The sequence below is a fragment of the Suricata suricatta genome, chromosome 14 (assembly GCF_006229205.1).
Source record: "Suricata suricatta isolate VVHF042 chromosome 14, meerkat_22Aug2017_6uvM2_HiC, whole genome shotgun sequence".
In the NCBI taxonomy this organism is placed as follows: domain Eukaryota; kingdom Metazoa; phylum Chordata; class Mammalia; order Carnivora; family Herpestidae; genus Suricata; species Suricata suricatta.
Window position 1 is genome coordinate 41,462,423 of NC_043713.1, and position 17,090 is coordinate 41,479,512.

Sequence of the window (17,090 nt, forward strand, 5' to 3'; positions counted from 1 at the left end):
TCATAGATTGCTTCAGGTTACTGTACTGCCCGGGTAGTGTCCTTAATGGAGAACTATGTATTTTACAAAAGAAGGGTTACTGTTTGAAGGCTTTGTGAACAGTACCCTCCTAGAAGCACAAGGCTGGTTTCGTATGTGTGTAGACACAAAAGATTTCACTTACCTAGTAATTCACTACTACTGACACAAAAATAATTGGAAGAAAATTAACTTTTTATTGTATGGAAAGACCTTCCGCGTTTTGTTATTTCATTTGTAAGAATACGAAGTTCCATAAGAATGAATTAGAAGAAAAAACCTACAAAAACTTCTGTAAAATCAGAAGAAACAACAATTTCATTTAAATCTACTACAATTGGAACTAATCTATAAATTCCTTTATATTTGTATTATGGTTTTTTTTTTTTCACCATATGGAGTTATTATTAGGGCAAGTGTGTACATGCTCTGAAACTTATTCCACTTGCAAGTGCGACTGGTGAGGCGTCTTCCTCTCTCTCTCTCTCTACATGGGCCGCTCCTGGGGCCTGGTCAGAATATGCCACCACAGGGGGGGCAAATAGCCTTCCTCTCTGGAGGGGGCAAAGCGTCGGTGTTGGGACCACCTAGCGGGGTTTCCTCCTGCAGCCGCTTACCCTCCTGCTCCCAGCTCTCCCTCCGCAGCTTCTTGCTCTGCTCTCCTGGCCCCGTAGTCTGGATACATGGCCTTCTCCGACGATGCCAGTCGTCTCGGCGCCGCTCAGAAACCTTGCTGCCCTCGGATCTCTTGTAGGAGGTGTCTCCTGAGACTCGGGGAGGACGTAGGGCTGAGGGCGCTGATGGTGGCAGACTTGTTCCTCGGCCTCCCTCAGCAGTTGGACGGCCTTCACCATATCCTTTTCATCCTTCTGTTCTTCAAACCAGGCTCTCAGCACACAGCAAAGTAGCGGCTTTTGTCCCAGTGAGCACAACACGACCCCAGGTGGTGCAGCGCCCGCTTATAAGGCCGCCACACCTTCTGCTGGTGGGTCAGGTGCACAGAGCGCCACGTCCGCCCGCTTCCTTCAGCGGCCGCGGGGGCTCTTGAATTATTTTTTTTTTTATCAATGAATGGCAAAATAAATAAGGGAAAAAGTATTTAAGTGATTACTATAAAAATTGTAAGTTTATATTTTTCATTGGGTAGCATAGTAAATAGTAGGTGTACCATAAGCAACAATCTCTGAATTTTGGATATTATGTTTCTCGTGTTTATTTTTATTATATTTATAAGGATTCTGTATTTAAAAGAAATAAAAGGATACAATATATGACAAATGAAAAAGTGCCCTGCAGCTGTTCAGTAATCAGAATATCATTGACGGAACAATACTTGAAGATTTTCATTTGTACTGAATATACTTAGTATATAGGGAGTACTGTCCAATTTGGGCAGCAAGTACTGCACATATGATTCCACTAAAACCACACCACAGTTCCCAATGGTTGTAAAGGAAACAACCACCACCAGTGCACCTGGGGACTATGTAGTTAGCATCTCTGGAATGAACCCAGTAAATAAGATTTTTTTTCCAGTGTGGAGACCAGCTATTCTTTCCATGGTTTCCATAATAGCTACTTTCCCATGCACTATGGATTAACTAGCAAATTGATCAGTCCCTTCATTAGCCCATAGTTATTCTCACAGATTGTCCTGAGGAGGCTCAACTGAATTTTATAACACAAGGTATCAAATAATTCTTTTGTGAGAAATAGCAAAATTAAAATTAAATGACTATTCTATATATTCATTTATTATACATGTAGATTCTATATTGATATATTCTAATACTTTTGTCTATACAATAAGAGAATCTCAAAAAATCGTGCCAAATTGTTTTGTAAACAAAATGCTTTTCAAACAACTCTGGAACTAAAATTTGATAGATGGTTGTATTGGCATTTGATTTATTTCCCATTAAAAGAGTACCTAATATGTTCATTAATTTCACTGATAGTGCTTAATAGGCTTCAAAAAAACAGATACCACCTGTAAAATTGCCACGAGGAACCTTCTTTAAAATATTTAGTAAGTCTCTTTTAGTTTTTTTTTAATTCAGATTTTCATATATCTGACTTTATAAAGGCAGAGATTACATGTAGAAAAATGGCATATCCTCTAGAACAGTACAGGATATTGTTATCTGCTAAATAATACTGTTTGAGTAACAACATTAAATTACATTTATTTTTAAAATAAGTTATTTATTACATATTATATTAGCATAGTATATATTCTGTTGTAGTAGGGGATAAAACCCTAAACCAAGACACTAAATTCTAAATGTAAGTCTCCAGATATTAATATTCAAATTTGTTTTTCCTAAAAGTGCTTTCGACATTGTTCTGGTGGAGATGGTGAGGAGGGTGTGTATCTTGGGGAGGCAGAGGAGGGTGATTGCTGTTGTCAGTGATGTGGCTCCTTTTCCTTCTCTTTGGCTCACTTGGTGTTTTGGATACTGGTAATACATACAGTACACCTTTAAATAAATAGATGATGCATCTGCTTCAAGAAAATATAATAATACATATGTTTTACATTTACAATAATGTTTTAAATTGGGAGCAATCTATTTATAAATTTTTTCTGAATTTTTGATAATTAAAGCACTCAATATTACTAAAATTATGAGTAACTATGCAGTATGTAAACATTTAAAAATGTACACAAGTGTATACATACAGGATGTATGTATGTAATGTAATTGCATGTATGCATGTAAATGAAAGTATATATAAGTATATCTGACTATGTAAAATTTGGTGCTTATTTTTAAAAAATTTTCAGGGAAGAGTTGTGTAAAGTCCTCAAAAATTTAAAACAATACGTTTTTCTTTAAGTTGAAGTATAATTAACATATAATGCTATATTAATCCTGGGTGTACAATATACTGATTCAACAATTTTATGTATTACTCAGCACTCACCATAAGACCATAAGTCACCAAACAGCTTTTAATGAATGTGAAGTAATACTTTTTATCAATATAAAATATTCAGTATTATCCTATAGCATTAAATTTTATATATTTTTTTTCTATTTTGATATTATAAAAGTGTCATAAAAATCTCTTAAGTTTACATATAAGGCATATAATTTACATCTGAATAAATTTCTTAATATTTGATTAAGATAGTGTATTAGATATAAGGTTATATTTTTTCTACCTGTAAATCCCAGTTTTTAATTAAGATTTTAGTTTATTAGGTCAGTTTAAGGTCCAGAGCAACACTGAGGAGTGGATACACGGATTTCCCATATATCCCCTGCATAATACTCCCCACTACAACAATCTCAACTGGAAGTTACATTTGTTACAATTGATGAACTCATATTAACATATCAGAATCACCCTAAGTCCATAGTTTACATTACAATTCACTTGTTATAAATTCAGTGGTTTTGGGCAAATGTATAATGACATATCCATCATTATAACATCCTAAAGAATTTTTTTCCTGTCCTAAAGATCTTCTTTGCTCTCTCTATTCATCTGTTCTCATATCACCTGTAACTACTGAACTTTTTTGTTGTCTCCATAGTTTTGCTTTTCCTATAATATTATAGAGTTTGAATCATGCAGTATGTACTCTTTCAGATTGGCTTTTTACACTTAATAATACACATTTATGTTTCCACCCATGTCTTTTTATAATTTTATAAAGTCCATTCATTTTAGCACTGAATAATATTCCATTGTCTGATTGTGCCACAGTTTATCTATCCATTCACCTACTGAAGGATATCTTGGTTACGTCCAAGTCTTGTTAATAAATAAAGCTTCTATAGACATCCTTGTGTAGGTGTTTTGCTTTGTGTGTTGTTTGTTTTGCTTTGTTTTGTTTTGTTTGTTCTCTGTGAGCATAAATTTGCACCTCATTTGGGTAACACCAAGGAGCTTGATTGCTGGATTGTATGGGAAGGGTATGTCTGGTTTTGTCCAGAAACTGCCAAACCTCCCACCAAAGTGGCTCTCCCATTTTGGTTTCCCACTAGCAATGAATGAAAGCCCCTATACTTTTACAGTCTCCTCAGTATTTGGTGTTGTCTTGGTATTCAGATTTAGGGCATTATAATATATTGGTAGTGGTACCTAGTTGTTTTAACTAATATTTCCCTCATGATTTATGATGTGGAGCATCTTTTCATATGCTTATTTGCAAAAAAAAAAGATCATTCCCCATTTTTAAAAATCAGGTTGCTTGTTTTCTAATTATTCAGTTTTAACAGTTCTTTTTGTATTTTGGATAAAATAAGAGTTACACTTTTTATCACTATGTAATAAATTGGTTTTAACCATTTATAAAAGATTAGGCTGGTTGAAGGAATATCAGTAATATAACTTTGTTTTTCAATTTGACAACTATAGAAATACTAAATCATTTAAATCACTTTCATTAAATATTTTAATGTCAGAAATATAAAATTCATGAAGATAATATTTTCTAAACCTGCATATATAATTTCTGCATTTTCAATTGTGAACTCAAATGAAACCATTCCTGAGCTCATACTTGGCTTTTAATATTCTTTTTTTTCCCTTGATAGCTAGTCAGCTATTGAGTAAAAATCATTTAAAAATAGTCTTTTATGGATTTCCATCCTTGAATATGTTTTAACATGCAGCAATTCAATGTTAAGAATCTCCATCAACTTACATTTAGTTTACAGACTGCTTCTTTAAATTTACATAGAAAACTAGAAATAAAGTCTTATCTGCACAAAATACAATTCTATGAATCTATTTATTCCCAGCAGATGGAATTTAAATGCTTCCACCAAATAACCACTTCAGCCATTTAATACACAAAAACTACTTTAGCCATGGGATATTTCCAGGGCTGGGTATTGGAATCATTTCTCTAGAGAGGCTCATGCAAGAAAGAAGGGAGGATGAACAGATCAGGAAGAGAGAATAATGTGTTAGAAAAAAGATTCCTGGCAGGGCATAGAAGAAGGAGGAATAAAAAGGGAAATACAGGGTTGGTACCACTATCATAGTTCAGCTTTTTCCTGAAATTCAAGTTAACCTGAAAGAGGAGATAATTTTTTGTCTACAAGATGTTACTTTGGTGTTAAATAAAATTCAGGATCACCCTACTTTTTTAAGTTTATTTTTTCAAATAAAAAGTGCCCTTTGGTGGGGCACTTTTTTGTTAGATAGTTTGGGGGAAAAATAAGGGTCATTTTCTTAGGACCACCTTGTGTTGATAACAGATTCAAGAAGTCTTATTTTATTTGTTGTAATAGTTGTTTTTTTGGCCTAGAGAAAATATCAATTTAATAATTGTCAGCAGAGAACTAGTTTATTCTTTTTTTAAATCTTTTTTTATTGTTTGTTTATTTTTGAGACAGAGCATGAATGAGAGGGAGACACAGAATCTGAAACAGGCTCTAGGCTCTGGGCTGTCAGTGCACACCTGAAGCGGAACTCGAACCCAGGAATCATGAGATCATGACCTGAGCTGAAGTCAGACATTTAGCTGACTGAGGCACCCAGGCACCCCACTAGTTTGTTCTTTAACATTTATCAGTTGAGGCTGACTTGCTTCAGAATATGAATAAAAATAACGGGATGAGAGTGTATGAGATCTGGAGTCAGTCACGGATTTTCTTCATTGTTTATACACTTATGATTTAGCAATTACTAACTTATTATTTATAATGTGAACAATTTCTCACCAAATTAATACTACAGATATTTTAAATTAATATTACATTAAATTCATAGGGTATTTTAAAAAATATATTTTTGGATATTTTTTAAACGTTTATTTATTTTAGAGAGAGACAGAATGCAAGTTGGGGAGGAGCAAAGAGAGAGGGAGACACAGAATCCAAAGCAGGCTCCAGGCTGTCAGCACAGAGCCCTATGCAGGGCTCAAATCCACAAACCGTCAGATCCTAACCTGAGCCAAAGTCAGATGCTTAACTGACTGAGCCACACATGAATAGGGTATTTAAAGAAAATGTATTCCTTTGTTCAGAAATTAGTTTCACTCTCACTTTTAGTTTTATTACTAGAGTAATAATTTTTTGTGTGAGTACAGTTAATGCTTGACAATATGGGTTTGAACTGTGCAAGTACATTTATTTTTTTCCCAACAAATATATATACTTATAATATTGATATAGTACTGTACTGTAAATGTATTTTTCTTATGATCTTAATACCATTTTCTTTTCTTTAACTGTTTTACTGTAAGAATATAGTTTTATAATACATATAACATACAAAATAAATGTTAATTGACAATGTTTTGGCAAAGCTTCTGGTCAACAGTAGGCTATTAGTAGTTAAATTTTTGGCAAGTCAAAAGTTATATGTGGGTTTTTGACTACACAGGAGGTTAGCACTCCTAATACCCATTTTGTTCAAGGAGCAACAATTACTTAAAATCAAAATATATTTGACCAATTATTATATGACTCAGCAGTTGCACTACTAGGTATTTGTCCAAAGGATACAGGAGTGCTGATTTGAATGGGCACATGTACCCCTATGTTTATAGCAGCACTCTCAACAATAGCCAAATTATGGGAAGAGTGCAAATGTCCATCAACTGAAGAATGGATAAAGGATATTTGGTGTATATGTGTGTGTGTGTGTGTGTATATATATATATGTATATATATATATATATATAATGGACTACTACTTGTGTGTATATATATATATAATGGACTACTACTTGGCAATGAAAAAGAATGAGAATTTGCCATTTGCAACAAATAAATGGAACTGGAGGATATTATGCTACAGGAGGTAAGTCAGTCAGAGAAAGACACATATCATATGTTTTCAGTCATATGTGGAATTTGGTTAATTTAACAGAGATCATAGAAGAAGGGAAGGAAAAATAAGATATAGAGAGGGAGGCAAACTATCAGAGACTCTTAAATACAGAGAACAAACTGAGGGTTGATGGGTGTAGGAAAAATGGGTTATGGGCATTGGGGCAGGCACTTGTTAGGATGAATACAGGGTCTAGTGTGTAAGTGATGAATCATGGAAATCTACTCCTGAAACCAAGATTACACTGTATATTAGCTAACTTGACAAAAATATATATATATACTAATTTGATGACAAAATGACATAATTAATTAAAGGATTGAAAAGAGAAAAGCATAATAGGACATCTTTTTTATATATGTAATTATTGTCAGGTTAGCTAACATACAGTATATACAGTATGATCTTATATAACACCCTCCAGTTCTACCCACGTAGTTGCAAATGGCAAAATTTCATTATTTCTAATTGCAGAGTAATATTCCATTTTATATACATTCCAAATCTTCTTTATCCATTCAACAGTTGATGGAAATGTGGGCTCTTTCCATAATTCAGCTATTGTTGATAAACATTGGCTATATGTTGATAAACATTCTGCTATAAACATAGGAGTAAGTACATGTGCCTCCTGTTTCCCTTGGATAAATACCTAGTATGTTATTGCTGTGTCATAATTCTATCTTTAATTTTTTGAGGAACCTCCACACTGTTTTCTAGAGTGGCTGCACCAGTTTGCATTCCCAGTAAAAATGCAAGAGGGTTCCCCTTTCTCCATATCCTAGACAACATCTGTTGTTTCCTGAGATGTTAATTTTGAACACTCTGACCAGTGTGAGGTGGTATTTCACTGTAGTTTTGATTTGTATTTCCATGATGATGAGCGATGTTGAGTATCATTTCATGTGACTGTTAGCCATTTGGATGTCTTCTTTGGAGGGTATTTTGAGAATTTGAAGGCAGAGAATTTAGCTATGAAATCCTTTGGAGATTTGGTTACTGACATGTATGCTTCAAGAACAGTCTACCAGACCTATGTTGTATCACATAGAGAATACATTGAGCAAGACTGAGCACATTTTAGTCTGATGTCTAACATAATTTCTTCATTCCTATCACAGTCAATTTATTTTCCACCTAATCAGGTAAATTTTAGTGATAAATAATTTATCCATCTTTAGGAAATGTCCCTGACATATTCCTGAATATAATATATCCCAAGTTTTTATTTATTTTTTTAAATTTTTAAAAAATGTTTTTATTTATTTTTGGAGAGAGAGAGACAGCATGAGCAGGGAAGGGTCAGAGAGAGAAGGAGTCACAGGATCTGAAGACAGGCTCCAGGCTCTGAGCCAGCGGTCAGCACAGACCTGAGCTGAAGTCAGACGCTTAACCGACTGAGCCACCCAGGCTCAGGGATAGGTCCCAACTTTTTAAAGGAAAATATTCAGTAAGAATGGGATAATCTTTGTTTAGGTTGATGCATTTTGGCAAATGCTACTATTAATAAGGAAAAACGCATCAGTCTCATAGTTCTAAGGTGCTTTAAATATTAAAGTGAATCACATTTGACAAATTTTAAAAATATATTAAATAAAATTTAGAAACAAATGTAATATCAGTCAGCATAATCAGTTGGAGATGCATTCCCACCTTCAGTCATTTTTAGCATTTCCAAATTCTCTATTCTTGTTTAATTTTGTATTTTTATGGTGAATGATATAGTTGAGAGAATAATAAAATATATATCCATGAAACTTATATCCCACTTAAGAAATAGAATATATCTCCTTTTTCAAAGACCTCTATGTACTTTTGGTAAATGTCATATTGTTTCTTCCCCTGAGGTCACTACATATCCTGTTGTTTTCTGCTAGTCACTCTTTAATTTTCAAAAAACAGATTTATACACCTGAATGTATACATAAAGATGTATTTTTAGTTTTGATTTTTGAAGAGCATATATTGTAAATAAATTGTATTGTTTGTGACTTGCTTTGTTGGCTCAGTATTCGCTTTTCAGTTTCAACCACTTTGATGTGTGTATTAATATAGTTCATTTGTTTATCCTCATTGCTGTATAATATTATATTGTACACATGCAAATAACTTAATTTTTCTAATCTATTATTGATTGAAATTGTGTTATTGCATTTCTATTGCTTTGTGTTATTATTATGTTACTTTTATAATGTTATAAACATATATACTACATAAGTATCTACTGGTACACATTTTAAATTGTTTCTTTAGAACATATTTATAAGAGAAGACTGCTTTTGGAGGCACTTGGGTGGCTCAGTTGGTTCTTGGTTTGGGCTCAGGTCAGATCTCACAGTTCATGGGCTCAATCCTCACACCTGGTCTTTCCTCTCTCTCTGCCCCTCCCCGACTCGTGCTGTCATTTTCCCTCTTAAAATAAATCAACTTACAAAAGGGATGGGGTTGCTTTCGCTCACAGATTCAAAGGAGTTATGTATTATATAAATACTTCATAAATTGTGTATGCTGCACATATCTGCCTCGAAGTTGTGAATTATACTTTCACTTTTATTATATCTGCTGAATAAGAGAAATTCTTAATTTCAGTGTATTCAAAAGTATTGCTTTTTTTTCATTTATGATTAAAACCATTGGGTTTTGTTTCAGAAACTTTTAGTCAGAAGTTATAAGTACATACATACATGTTCACTTTTGATTTTGAAGTTATTCTTCTAAATCTGGGTTGTTTATTCACCTAGAATTGATTTTCATGTCAGCTGTCAGATAAGAATCAATTATAATATTTTTAATTTAGATAAAAATTTTTTCAGAATCATTTGCCGACAAGGTTGTCTTCCTCAGTAACTGTCAGTGCCATCTCTGTCAAAACCCAGATGTCAGTGTGTGTGTCAATTTGTTCTGGACTCTGTGGTATTCCACAGGTTTCTCTGACCTTTACTCTGCCCAAACTCACAGGTTAATTACTGTACCTTCTAAAACTTCTTAATGATCAAAAACATAAAGGCCTCCACAACATTGTTCTTCAGGTACCTCTTGGCTATTTGCTCTTGAGCTTTTGTTTTTCTATCAAGTTATTCTCAAAATCTTAATTGGATATTTATTGCAATTGAATTAAATATATAGATTAATTTAGAAAAGTCAACTTATGCAATATTGTTTAATGTTTATTTTGTGAAAATATGCTTAGGTATTTTTAATGTCTTACATACTGGATTTTTATATAAAGCTCTTAAATTATTTTGTTATGTATTATTTGCAGACATTGATTGCTGATAAAAATGTTTACATTAAATTATATATTCTCTCTTTATGAAAATACCATTAATATTTTAACAGCTCACAATGTTTCTATAACTACTTGTTATAAACAAGTAAATAAATAAATTACTACTAGATTTTAATATATTTTTATGAATATTTTCTAACAGCTATTTGGCCAACTATATATATATATATATATATATATATATATATATATATATGGTCATGTCATCTCTAAACAGACTCAATATTCTTTTACAATTTGGATGCTTTTATTTTTATTATTTTTGTGCCTTATTGATCTCGTTAGGACTTCTTTATGCCTACGGTAAGAGTGAGCACTGTTGTCTTATTCCTGGTGCCTACTCCTATCACAGAGGGAACATTTCCAACCATCCACTATTGAATATTATCTTAGATGTGGGTTTGTCATATATGGTCTTTATTGTGTTGGTCTATGCCCTTTCTATACCCAATTTATTGAGAGTATCATGAAAGGATGCTGATTTTTATCAAATGTATTTTTCTTCATCTATGAAGAAGATTATGAATTTTATCCATTCCATTGTTATAGTGTATTATGTTTATTGATTTGTGCGTGTTAAAACACTGTTGCATCCCAAAGATAAATTCCACTTAATCATGATATATGATTCTTTTAGTGTGCTGTTGAATGCAGTTTGCTAGAATATTGTTGAGAATGTAGTGACTTTATTTGAGATCAGTTAGTGTGTAAGTAGGATTTATCACTATAAACTTCCCTTTTATTTATTTAGTTATTATTTATGTTTTAAAGCTTATTTATTCATTTTAAGGGAGAAATAGATAGAGTGTGAGAGTGAGGCAGGGGCAGAGAGGGAGAGAGAGAGAGAGAGAGAGAGAGAGAGAATCACACCCAGGTCCTACATTTTCAGTGCAGAGCCTAATGCGGGGCACAGACTTGCAAACTGTGAGATCATGACCTGAGCTGAAATCAAGACAGACCCTTAACTGACTGAGTCACCCAGCTGCCCCAAAACTTCACTTTTAGAACTGCTTTTGCTGCATCTCATAAGTTTTGATATGTTGTGTTTTCATTTTATTCATCTGAAGATCCTTCTTTTGTTGTTGTTTTGTCAAGATACTTTCTGATTTAATTTTTGATTTCTAAGTACACCCATTGGTTGTTCAGGAGTGTGTTGTTTGACATCCATGTGTTTGTGAATTTTTCAGTTTTCCATCCATTATTGATTTCTAGTTTCATACCACTGTGGTCAGAAAAAATACTAGCTATATTGTAATCTTCTTAAATTGATTGTGGCTTGCTTTGTGACCCAACATACGACATATTTACAATATAATGTTTCATGTGCTCTTGAGAAGAATGTATATTCTGGTGTAGTTGGATGGCACACTCTGTATTTGTCTGTTAAGTCCATTTGGTTTATTGCATTATTCAGATATGCTGTTTTCTTATTAACTTTCTGGATGATCTATCCAGTGTTGCAAGTGAGATATTAAGTTCCTTAGTATTGCATTGCTGTCCATTTCCCCTTCAGTTTTGTTAATATGTGTTTTAAACATTTAGGTGCTCCGTTTATAGGTGGGCATACACACACACACACACACACACACACACACACACACACTATCATTATATCCTCTTGATGAATTGCTCACTTTATCATTGTATAAGGCCCTGTGTCTTGTAACTGAATTTGACTGAAAATCTATTTTATGTGATATAAGTATAGTAATTCCTTCTCTCTTGGTTACTATTTCCATGGAATACTTTCATATCCTTAAAGTTAAAATGGATCTCTTATATGTAGCATATTGTTGGATAAGGTTCTTTATTCATTCAGCTACTTTATACATTTTGATTAGAAAATGTAATTCTCTTACATTTAAAATAATTGTTGATAGGTGAGGACTTGACTTACTATTGTTATTTCATCAGTTGCTTTTGTACATTTTTAGTTCATTTTTCCCCCTCCTCTGCTTTAATCCCTTTCTCTTCATCTTTTGTATAACTACTATAGGTTTTTTCCACTATGTATGCATCATTATGTCTAGGTAATGGGGTACCTTATTTTCAAAAGAAAAAACTAGAGATACTGGAGAAATATTGTTGATGTCTGTCATAGATAGTGCTTTAGAAATGCTATTAATATTCAAAAGCATCCAAAATCATAAAATAGCATTAATTCTTTGGCCAGACACAGAAAAATATATCACCATTAGCTATAGGAAGATATCATCCAGAGTTATTCACTTTAAAAAAAATACTGTATTTTTTGCAAGAAAGAGAGTTAGAGCATGAGCAGGGGAGGGGCAGAGAGAGAAGGACACAGAATCTGAAGCAGGCTCCTGGCTCCCAGTTGTCAGCACAGAGCCCAATATGGGGCTCAAACCCACAAACCGCGAGATCATGACCTGTGTTGAAGTCAGATGCTTAACCTAATGAGCCACCCAGGAGTCCCAAGTTATTCACTTTTTAAATGCAGATAATCTGCTTCAGGCTTTGTTTTAGAAGCCTTGCATTTGATAATTTCTCATAGATCTATTCTCTTTGTCCTATCTTCTCATCATTCTTGTCAAAATTTATATAATACAATGGTTAATTAGAAAGATTCACATAAATTCATCTACATTAAAACTTAATGAAATATTTGAAATTATATTGGCATTTTAATAGAAATTCCATTCTCTAACAAAACAATGAAAATTGTTGGCCCCAGATAGAAGCAAATGGACAAATTAAGGCAAATATTTGGGACATTCTCACTGTCTTTCATGTATTCCAATGTAGGAGGTTGACCTTAAGATTCAGCATATAATGCTGATTCTATTTAATTCAGACAGAAGAGAAAAAAATTTAAGTTGAAAAACAAATTTACACACTGTCTAAAATCTCATTGTTTTGAGTCCTATAAGTATAGGAAATTTCCATATGGCTAGTCAGAGTAAAGTTTATTGTACCAAAGAAATATTTTAATAGTATCTTAAGGAAGATGATCAAATCGATGAGGTTTGAATTTGCTTAAAGTCAAAGTAGAGTTTGGGAACAGATAATTTACATTATGCTATCTTTTGTGAACAATATATGTTCAGATCGAAATTGCAATATTTTAAGTTTATTAAACCCAAGAAGTTTATCTACATTTATAAACTATCATATTGAATGCATGGTCAACTTAATATGGAATTAAAGACATCTTAGCAAATTTATTTCCCATTACTAATGATGTAAAGCAAAAATTTGTAATGACACTTGATTTATCCAATCTGCTTTGCATAGAAATGGTGATATATGTAACTGATAACGTGACACTAAACACAAAGTGGGATTTGTAATTATCTAGGATATTCATTTACCTTCATCACTTGACAACATCCCAACATTTTTTAAGGCTAAAATCTTATGTTCCAGTATTTTCTGACAGTTTTATCTATTTGTTTGGAGTTGAGTTATTTTAAAAACACCTTGACTTTTTAGGCAATAATAATGCATTTTACAGTGAAATAAAAGATCCTATTAAAAAATCCAACCAACAAGCTGATAAGATCTGGTTCTTCAAACCTTCATTCTTTCCTAATAAATTAGGCTCATATGCTTATTAGCTGACTGGGGGGAAAAGTACCAAAACTTGAAAATCACATGGAAACAACTCTTTTTTTCCAGAATAATTAATATATAGCATTATATTAGTTTCAGGTGTACAGTATAGTGATTCAATAATTCTATACATTACTCAGTGCTCATCAAGTGTACTTTTAATCCTCCTTACCTGTCTCACCCACCTTGCCGCCTACCTCCCTTCTGGTAACCATCAATTTGTTCTCTATAGTTCAGAGTTTGTTTCTTGGGCTGTCTCTCTCTGATTTTGCTGTTGTTTTTCCTTTGTGGTTTGTTTTGTTTCTTAAATTCCACACATTGAGCGAAATCATATAGGATTTGTCTTTGACTGTCTTATTTGCTTAGCATTATTCTCTAGCTCCATCCATGTTTCTCCAAATGGCAAGATTTCATTCTTTTTATGGCTAAATAACATTCCATTGCATTTATATACTAAGCACATCTTCTTTATCCATTCATCTATCAAAGGCTTGGGCTGCTTCCATAATTTGGTTATTGTAAATAATGCTGCTATACACGTGGAGGAGATGCATGTATAATTGCTGACATATAAAATTTATTCATAAAAGTAGCAGATGTCAGTATAAAGTTGTACAAAATTAATCTTATATATATTTTTTAATTAGAATCAGTATGGAAACAACTCTTTATAAGGGGAACACATGGTTAATTTCCCCTCAAGATACTTCCATACTGTCCCTCAAGTTAGGTTCATTTGCAAAATATTCAAAGTCAAATTGCTGATTGAAAGCACCTGAATTTGAAACCAGCCTTTGTAAGTACAACTTTCCCGTTATTTTTTTAAAAATACTGTTCTATAACTTAATAATAATCAAAGCCATCATCATCAATCTATACAACCTATAATATGGATGCTGTGTTTGCAAATATCAAAATGAAACTTAAAAATTATTTTTTAAGAACTCAGGAAAATAGTAGCCAAATATTTATCCCTTTTCATTCATAATACATACCAGTTATATTCCAGATGAACTCCTGTAATAGACATTTCAACTCAGGGGTATTTACAAAATATACTGGTAGAACATGTTACTTTGAAACACCTTCAATTTTATCTCCAAATATAATTTCCCAAAATAGTCATATACTCTTCAACAGATGGTGCTGAGAAAACTGGACAACTATATGTAAAAGAGTGAAACTCGACCACTTATTTACACCACACACAAAACTAAACTCAGAAGGATTAAAGGCCTAAATATGAGACCTGAAAATATTAAAACCTTTAAAGAGAGCATAGACAGTAATTTCCTGACATTGGCAGTAGCAACATTTTTCTACACGTGTCTCCTAACACAATAGAAACAAGAGCATAAATAAACTATTAGGAATACATCAAATAAAGTTTCTGCACAGCAAAGAAAACAATCAACAATAACAAAAAGACAACTTACTGAATGGGAGATGATATTTGCAAATGATATATCCAAGGAAAGGTTAGTACTCAAAATATATAAAGAACTTATACAACTCAACACACACACACACACACACACACACACACACACACACACACACATCCAAAACCAAACCAAACTAAAGCAAACCAAAAAACCAAACCAAAAAAACTACACACCCAAATCCAATTAATAAATGGACAAAAGACATACGTTCAATAGGCAAATGAAAAGATGGTCATCACTAATCATCAGAGAAAAGCAAATCAAAACCACAATTAGATAGTATCTCCTACCTGTCAGAATGGCTAAAATTAAAAACACAAGAAACAAGTGTTGGGGAGGATGTGGAGGAAAATGAACCCTCCTGCACTTTTGGAGGGAATGAAAACTGGTATAGCCACTGTGGAAAACAGTATAGAGTTTCTCAAAAAAGTTGACAGTAGAATTACCTGTTATTTCATGACTGGGTATTTACCCAAAGAATAAGAAAATGCAATGTGTATTGCAGTATGATTTCAATAGCCAAATTATGGAATCAATTATCCATTGATAGATGAATGAATAAAGATGTAGTCTATCTAGAGAGATATACCATATCTGTCTATTGATCTATCATCTATCTACCTATTTATTGAGAGAGAATGGAAAATTCAGCCATAAAAAAGAATGAGATATTGCCATTTGCAACAACATGGCTAGATGTAGAACATATAATGCTAAGTAAAATAAATTAGTTGGAGAAAGACAAATGCTATGTGATTTCACTCATGTGTAGAATTTAAGAACAAAGCAAACAAACAAAGAAAAAAATGAGATAAAAAAAATAAACAGACTCTTAAGTATAGAGAACAAATTAGTGGTAACCAGAGGGAGGTGGGGGAGATGAGTGAATTAGGAAGAGGATTAAGAATATACTTATAGTGATAAGCACTGAGTAATGTATAGAATTGTTGAATCACTATATTCTATACCTGAAACTAATATAACATGATATGCTAATTATACTTGAATTAAAATAATAAAAAAATGGGAAAGTAAATTTTTTTAAAAGTCATATACTTCTCATTTTAAGACTAATTTCTGGTTGCTATGATAGTTCATATATTTCTTTCACATTAGAAAAACTCTAATGGACTGTATCCACCTTTCTTCAAAACAATGCAAAACAAAGGAAACAAAAACAAGAACTGTTTCTTAATTCCCTCTTCTCTCCCCTACTCATGGAAGTGAGAAGTGGAAATGACATCATATCCCCAAATGTTTTCAGTTTTCACATAATCTTCAAAACACATGATTACTTTTTCAAAATCTATTTAAACATTAGTAAATAAATCTATAACAAAAAATCTATATCTCTGCATTAGTTTCAACTCACCACTGCAAGTTGCTGTAACAACTTACCACAGTATTCTCTCAAAGTTGCTGATGGACAGAGTGTATACATGAGCCAAAATATAGTTAAATCTAACATATCCATGAGGAACTCAAGTAAATAGCAGCAGCAAGAACGTTAGCATCAGCAACATCTCCAGCAGGAGAATAGGCAGAGCCAGAGTGAAGAACTCCCACTCCCTGGGGAGAATCTGTGCAGACTCTTCACAGTATCCTCGCCCCTGCCAGAAGGAATTCCCTGCTCCTTTTAGGCCAGATTAACACCTACTGCCAAAACATCAGAGTTCACTGCCTGGAACTTGGGCAAACTCCTCATGGCCCAGGATTTTTAGGAATACAGTAATGTAAAATAAAAAGAAAGTTTGTTTGTTTGTTTTAAAGGAGTTAATATTTAGGACTCTTGAGATTACAATGGGGCAATTCTTCAAGGAAATACACTTACATAATTAGAAGTCTTTATAGCTAGTAATAAAATAAAAATGACACTAATAAAAACATGATGCCTTAAAAAATACAAAGTTATTATCTTATTCTTCTCAGCCAGAAATCCAGAATGAGTTTCATTGGGGTACTCACTG

The 17,090-nt window shown here is 33.0% G+C and overlaps 1 pseudogene; it reads right to left on the reverse strand.

Annotated features, from left to right (window-relative positions):
• Positions 1 to 505: 505 nt before the first annotated feature.
• LOC115277416 overlaps positions 506 to 17,090 on the reverse strand; it is a 34,677-nt pseudogene continuing 18,092 nt past the window's right edge.